This window comes from Chiloscyllium plagiosum, chromosome 18 (genome assembly GCF_004010195.1).
Source record: "Chiloscyllium plagiosum isolate BGI_BamShark_2017 chromosome 18, ASM401019v2, whole genome shotgun sequence".
Lineage (NCBI taxonomy): Eukaryota > Metazoa > Chordata > Chondrichthyes > Orectolobiformes > Hemiscylliidae > Chiloscyllium > Chiloscyllium plagiosum.
The window spans coordinates 21,323,947-21,332,164 of record NC_057727.1 but is presented as its reverse complement, the minus strand read 5'-3'; the positions used below and the strand labels follow the sequence as shown (position 1 = coordinate 21,332,164).

Sequence of the window (8,218 nt, the reverse complement as noted above, 5' to 3'; positions counted from 1 at the left end):
GTGACTATTGATGATACAAATATCTCAGCAAGAGGCCCAGCAATCATTTCTCTAGCTTCCCACAGAGTTCTTGGGTACACCTGATCAGGTCCTGGGGATTTATCCACCTTTAACCGTTTCAAGACATCCAGCACTTCCTCCTCTGTAATCTGGACATTTTGCAAGATGTCACCATTTATTTCTCTACAGTCTATATCTTTCATATCCTTTTCCACAGTAAATACTGATGCAAAATACTTGTTTAGTATCTCCCCCATTTTCTGTGGCTCCACACAATGAACAGTCTCTACGTGAATCATGACTCCTTCTTCCCTCTTCATAGATGCTGACAAATCTGTAGCTCGATCATTTATTTATTATATGGTACCATTTTAGTCAATTCCCATATCATGATTTAGCATTGTCTCTTGCTGTACAGAAGACATGGTGACTTTTCTTTCTACAGTATGGGTTTCAGTTCAAAGTGGAAATTCACATCTACTATTGCTCAGGATCAGGCCCATTTGCTGAACCGCAAGATTGTAGACTCAGAAGGTTATGGTATATAGGTATGCAAAATATGTTAATTATACATCATTTTCAGAAATGAATCCTTTAGTATGTGCCTGGTGGCTTTAGATGAGCAGTTGTATTGTTTATCTTTTTTCAAACCTAAGCAATTATTATAAATAGGTTTAAGCAAGTTGTGTTTCATCATTTTCTGCCGAGGAAGTTTGATCACATAATAAAAAAGGAGAACTGGAACTGAATGAACATCATCCCACCCAATTTATGCCTACTTCAGCCTGCTAGCAAATATGATATGCGGGTGATCCACCAGATTACAAAACAACTAAACCTGTATGAATGTACTGAGCGAGAAGAAAACTTGTAATGCATTTGTGATGCAACTGCTGGTTTTCAAATCATTTCTAATCAAACCTCGAAAAATATTGGATTGTTTTCAAGAGTGAAACAGCTTAAATCTGCATATCCTTTTAATTCTAACTTTAGACGATTGAAGTAAAATACTGAATTCATTGTGATGGGACTAGAGGGCTTAGCTGGTTGTGTAATCACTTTGTTCTGACTTTGATTTTCTGCTGATTGTCCTAAATGTGCAAAATACACCATATTGTAACTTGAGTAAGTTGGTGCCCCAAACAGCCCAGAAAGTTCCATGAGCAGCACAGCTGTGAAAATGGTCATAAGATACCTACAAGTTAAGAAATTGATGCTGTAATATACTGGCTGCCCCTGTATCTCGCTGTCAACATTCAATTTATATTAGCATAGAAGTGACATTTTACCACCATACAGGCTGGGAAATTATAATATTATCATGAAACTCCTGTCTGTACCGGAGAAGCATGAGTTAGAAATTTGGCTGCATCATAGATGCCTTTTCAAGTTTAGTGACATCAATCATTGGCATAACTGGAATCCATTGGGGTAAGGGTGGTCAAAGTCACTAGCACAGAACTTAACAGCCTGTTTTACCTGCTCACTATTAACCTCAACTTCATCAACAGAAATAAAATTGAGTGTAATGTAAAAGGATTGCTGGTGTTCTGCTCAGTTGGTATGGCCCAATTTCATTATCCATGCTCCTGATAGTTCACAGTTCCTTCTACCTTGCATTAACTACTTCTGTAATATCATCACCCTCCAAGGATGTCGCTGTAGTCAGAATTTAATGCCTTTCTTGAGGCAGGTTTCAAGGCTTGGGGTACCACTTGGTCAATAGGGAGGGTATATTACAGGAACATCCAGCCTTGCTGTCTTCCACCAATCAAGCTTATGACAGGAAAGGTGCAGGGCAATGTAACAGCCCCATCCTACTTCTGCTGGTATTTAGGATTGTGAGAGACTATGGGCTGGTCCCTCACTGACAGATACTCTGTGGCTAATCAATGGACTTGGCATTGGGAAGTGGTTTCCACTGAGGGTTAATATGACCTTCCCCTGCTTGAGGTGGGGTTGCAGGTACTGAATACCTGGGTGCCCCTGTACATCAGTCACTGAAAGCAAGCAGGCAGATGCAGCATGCAGTAAAGAAAGCAAATGGTATGCTGGCCTTCATAGTGAGAGGATTCACATACATGTACAGGGATGCTTACTGTAACTGTACAAGGACTTTGAGAGACCATGCCTGGAGTATTGTGTACAGTTTTTGTCTCCTTACCTGAGGAAAGATGGAGGCAGTGTAATGAAAGTTTACCAGATTGATTCCTGGGATGGCAGGACTGACATACAAAGACAGACTGGATCAGAATTTTGTCACTGAAGTTTCGAAAGGTGAGGGGTGATCTCATAGAAACCTATAAAACTCTAAGAGGTTTAGACAGAGTAAATGCAGGAGGGATGTTTCCGATGATTGGGAAGCCCTGAACTAGGGATCATAGTTTAAGGCGGTGGGGAAGGCCATTTTGGACTGCAATGAGGTGAAACTTCTTCACCCAGAGAGTGATGGGCCTGTGGTTCTCTGCCACAGAAAATAGTTGAGGTCAAAGTGCATGTTTTCAAGAAGGCGTTAAAAGAGTTGCTTAGGGCTATAAGGTTGAAAGAGCATAGGGAGAAAGTGGGAAATTGACATCCAAAAACTATATTTCCTTTCTGTAAATTTCAGCAGATTGTAAGAAAAATGCAGCTCAGCTATACAATGTTGGCTTGGATAGCATCATCGTGTCTAAATGGCGTTTCTGTCAGAGCCACTAGTTAACTGCTGGATCTTGAATATCCATTTACACTTCAGGATTTTCTTACATCACAGATCAGGTAATTTGGAACAGATTTACTTGTGATTGAATGTTCATATTTTTGACCTTTTTTTCTAAGAGGCTGGAGTGACCCTTGTAAAAATAACACGTAGAAAGCAGTGCTGGAACCACAGGGTGGTGTGGCTGCCCAAGCTTCCTCTTAGCATCACAAATAGTTTTTGTTCTTAGCAAAATACACACAATAGTATTGAAATGTGTTAACTCCCACAAACCTCAGGATACTTTATTAGGCAATATTTTCTTCTGTCTACTCTGTTTTAATGAATAAAGTAAAGACATATTAAAACATAGAAAATTACAACAAATATAGGTGGCATACTATTTAGTACTCAGTGCTGTTTGGCATATTGATCCTGAAAGTTAGTATAAATAGAAAACAGAAGAAGCATATTTGTATAAAATTGTTTAGGAAGAAGGGAAACTAAACATCTTAGCTGACATGTCAGGGCGTTACTGAGGGAGTGATGCACAGTCAGAGTTACTGCCTTCCTGGTGAAATGTGAAAAAAAAAAGATCCTGGTCTGCCCTTTCAAATGGACATAAAAAATCCTGTTGTATAAGGGTATAAAGGTCTGAAAGTGTTAAGACTCAGGAATATCTTAAGCTCTACCTAGTATGATAGTGTCATATGGACTGGTGGGACAACAGCTTACAGTCTTAACATGAGTAAGACCTACATTCCAGAACAGCCATATTCTCTGGAACAATGTCTTCAATATCAGCGTAACGTTTACATTGTTTTAACCATGCAATAAACTGCAAACCTTGATGTTCAAAAAACTACTCTTGTATGTCCTTACCAATATGATGACTAGTAAGCTTCCTCCCTCTGCTTTTGAGGTTTTAAGTGTCCAACCCAGTGTCCACAAAATTAGCACTCAGGGAGTGAGTTTTATGACCACAATTATAGAAACCATAGACAGATAAACAAGCTGTAATGATACTCATCTCAGACTGAATGATTCCCACTCTGAAATGTCTTATAGCGGAAAATTGGACTGCTAACTTGGATTCTTTGGAAACTTTGTACCAAATTGCATCTGAGGAACACTTATAAAAATAAATAAGTGCAAAAGTTGACTATTTGAGCCCTTCAACATGTTCTACCATTCCATAATACCTGTTTGTATTTCTAATTTCTAATTTCCATTTACCCTCAATAAATTGATTCCCTGACTATCAAAAATCTATCTACCTACACCTTAAAAATGACCCTCCCTCCACTGCCTTCTGAGGCATGAACTTACACTAAAAGAAAAAAACAACTCCTAATCTCTATCCTCAAAAGGAAGAGAAAGAAAATGGCAGGAAAGGGAACAAGAATAAGGACTTTAAACTCTGTATTGCTTTCATCTTCCCTCTGTACTAGACACAATCCTTAATTAACCTCGCACCTATCTATGTTGGATATATGCTTGAAGTCACGCCTTTTAAATTTTTTACAGCTAATAAAATTGCTTTTTCTTTCACTCAAGAGAAACCTTGTAATTGGCCTCTTACAGATACATGAAACATTGGATAACTACACCTTTACGAGACAAAGGTGTAGCCTCATGCTAAAAAGAACATAAATCTTTTTTTTGCAGTCACTCAAAAGGTTGAAAAGAGAGAAACCAAATCATCATGCCTCACCTGGTTACAAAAAGAGTTACATTGAAATTTCCACAGGTAAATGCTAAAAATTAATCAAATTATTACATGAATAGATCCTTGTTATTTATTGAAGTTGACAATATTGTACACAGAATTGATAATCAATACATTCAGAAAAATATTACTGGCAAAGTTGAAAATAAAGACATGTTGGGTGAAACAAGCCTTCAGTACTTTCTGCCTTTTGTTAATCCTAAGTTTTGCACTGTCCACAGTTACACTGCCAATCTTTCATATTTATCAGGTGGTTTGTTCACTACTTTGAGGAATATTTAGGTATCACATATCTTACTGATTTTTGACCTTGCTAAAATTGCACTGTGGAAAATTGCTTTCTTCAAAGCAAAGTTCACCAATGAATTTGTTAACAAATCTAAAGAACTGCTGTCTTGAACTTTTACTTAAATCTATCTGCATTGCCATATTATAATACAATTAAATGTATTTTTCTTATATCTACATTTTTCTTTGTCATACTATGGGAATAAATGTTAATGGTTGAATTTTCATATGATATATTTAAATCCATCTGCTCTGCAATATGTTTCCTGACATACATTGACAGAAGAAGCTTTCAATATTTTAACTTTATTGGATGTGATGTATTGACTTTGAACTGTAATTCCTTGGGGCATACTAGTTTGTCAATCAAGCAATATTGAAACCATATGACATAGGTTGGCTTCTTTGTAATCTCGTACATGTCTTTAATCACTTTGTAGAGCATCTGGTCTTAGGCTCCTGAATTCACACCCCAAATGCCTGTGCAAGTACTTAATAAAATTAAGGTTTCCATGGCTGCATGTTTTCCCCAAAAGAGAGTATTGTGGTATGAAATGGAAGTTTAACTTATTGTGGAATAAGCTTTGAATCAATCTAACCTTGTTGAATTTTCATATGAAAAGTGAAAGAAATCTTTGCATTTCGAGAAATGACCATTATGTTTTGTCAATATACAAATGTTAATTTATCTTCTTAAAAGAATCAGTCTTCTAGGCTTTGGTTTCAAACAGATAATTGTCTTAAATTACTAACATCAAACTGAAAATGAATGCAGACAAGTCCAAGCAAGGCTTACTCCTTTCACAATGCAATCACCTGGACAAAAGTTGGTTGCACAATTTTGTTGCTAGGTTACAGAAGTGTGTGTTTCTCCTACATTCGCAGAAGACAGTGTAAAGATAGATTAAAGCACTCCTGTGGTCTGGCAACTGTAGAAATAAAAGTCATAATTCCACAGTTGCCATGGCAACAGCCAGCCTACTAGCTCTATTTCCCCACAAGATAGCCGATCCAGTATTGAAGATTCATACAACTGCTTTTCCAGTTGTGTGCAGTAGAGAGGTATTGCATTTATGTGCTGTCCTACCAGAGTGACACGATCTGAGAACCAATGACAATTCACTGCAACCAATTCTGATTAGCTCCATGTCCCACCAGTGTAAAAAAGAGCTGTCAGGAGTGAAAGTCGCCCCTGTGAATTCAATCATCCATCTCCATTTAAATAATGGAAGTCATTTCTGGAGCAGGTAGCTAGGAATCTTAGAGTATTACCCAAGTGTAATTAGTAATGAGTTCAGGAAACCAAGGTTAATAGGGCCAAAGCAAATTTTGCTTTATTTCTCAGAACTATTCAATGCTGCTTGAGCAGGGGATGGAGAAACATGATGAGGTTGCCCTCTCAATTAACTAATGACCCATTTAAACAAAGTGGGAATCTGTCAAAAAAAGAACCTTGAAACTCCACAACCAGAATATCAGAATAGTCCTTGATCTTTGTTTGAGTCTGAAGCTTCAAACTCCAATGGATGTGCTGGAGTTTAAAGGGAATTTAAAGGGAAAACCTCTTGTTGGAAATGAAATGGCTAGTCTTCTTATTGCGGCTTGTCCACTGCATTGCTCTGATTCAACATTCACAAGCCCCTCTTCAGGTTTGTTCTGGGGCTCTCTTCTGATAATCTCCCAGCATGCGCTGACTCCTGTATCTAGCATTCCTAGTGTTCAACTGTGGTGACACACAATGATTTTTCCTGGCAGATTGATTCAGGGAAAGAGCAGGAATGTCACAATATAACAGAGTGCAACTTCAAGTTGAGGTCGAAGGCCTCGGTCATGTCTATAAAAAAAGCATCCATTTAGTAACCTCTAAGGTGGCATTTCAAATATCTCTGCACCTGCCAAATTGATGTGAGGTCCTCTTTAAAGAGTAAGGTCAGGATCAGTATTGTGGTGGGGGGGTGGTGGCAGGGCATGGGGGAGGTGGAGGTTTGACATGGTGGTGTAATATAAGGCAATGTTTGGGCAGTATTTTTGTGGAGGGGCAGGAAGACCAGTTAAGCGTTCCAAAAATAATTCAGACCACTTTCACAATGCACCTGCAAACAATCTATTTAATGCAGTCTGGTAGATTTTGTGCAGTATGGACCCCACATTTTCGGGGTGAAAATAGCTTTCAGGTCCTAGCTGCCATAATATTCCACTTTGCAAACAAACTGAGTCTGTTTCCAGTGGAAACCCTGGCAGAGTTTTCCATGACAATAGGCTGCAAGGTATCAGGATCTTTTTAAAATCATCGTTTCTGGTTTCAATATTGGTCTATTTTCACAAGAAATGTAAATAGAGGTAAGACCAAACATAATGCATAGTGTTCCAGAACATCAAAGATGACAACTTCAACTGACAATTGCTGATAGTGGAAGGTGAGCAGAATGAGTGAGTACTTATGTTCTGCTTGTTTATATGAGAACCACTTGAAACCAAATCACATAACTCCCATTTGTGAAATTAAAAATGAGCTCTGACACCATTGGCAATTGGAGTTGGCCAGTGGGAATTGATTGACTCTCCAGCATTGGAATCTGTTGGAATCAATTCCGCAGCATGGTGACATAGAGTCATAGAGATGTACAGCATGGAAACAGATCCTTCTGTCCAACCTGTCCACCCCAACCAGATATCCCAACACAATTTAGTCCCATCTGCCAGCACCTGGCCTATATCCCTCCAAACCCTTACTATTCATATACCCATCCAAATGCCTTTTAAATGTTGCAATTGTACCAGCCTCCACCACTTCCTCTGGCAGCTCATTCCATACACATACCATCCTCTGCATGAAAAGGTTGCCCCTTAGGTCCCTTTTATATCTTTCCCCTCTCACCCTAACCAATACCCTCTAGTTCTGGACTCCCCCACCCCCGGGAAAATACTTTGTCGATTTATCCTATCCATGTCCTATTATATAGACAGACCGACGAGAGGAGAGGCCATTTTGGATTTGGTGCTCGGCAACAGGTGTCAGATCTTGCGGTGGGAGAGCACTTTGGTGAAAATGATCACAACTGCCTCACATTTAGCATAGCCTTGGAGAGTGAAAGATGCAGTTACCGAGGGAAAATATTTAACTGGGGAAAAGGAAATTATGATGCTATCTGACAGGGGTTGGGAAGTACAGACTGGGAGCAATTGTTCCATAGAAAGGGGCATAACAGACATGTGGATACCGTTTAAGGAGCAGTTGTTGCAAGTGATGCACAAATTTGTTCCTCTGAGACAGGTAAGAAGGGGTATTAAGGAGCCTTGGATGACGAGAACAGAGGAGCTTCTTGTCAAAAGGAAGAAGGCAGCTTACATTAGGTGGAGGAAGCAAGGATCTAGCACAGCTTTAGAGGATTACAGGCTTGCTAGAAAGGAGCTCAGAAATGGACTGTGGAGAGCCAGGAGGGGGCACGAAAAAGGCTTGGCAAGAAGGATTAGGGAGAACCCAAAGGCGTTTTACTCATACGTGAGGAATCAGAGAATGACCA

General features: G+C 39.2%; 1 long non-coding RNA gene across 1 annotated transcript in view; it reads left to right on the top strand.

Annotated features, from left to right (window-relative positions):
* LOC122558943 overlaps positions 1 to 8,218 on the top strand; it is a 134,600-nt gene that overhangs the window by 15,804 nt on the left and 110,578 nt on the right. The window contains exon 2 of the long non-coding RNA XR_006314282.1: positions 4,346 to 4,427. This is a non-coding gene — a long non-coding RNA (uncharacterized LOC122558943). The remainder of the gene's footprint in view (positions 1 to 4,345; positions 4,428 to 8,218) is intronic.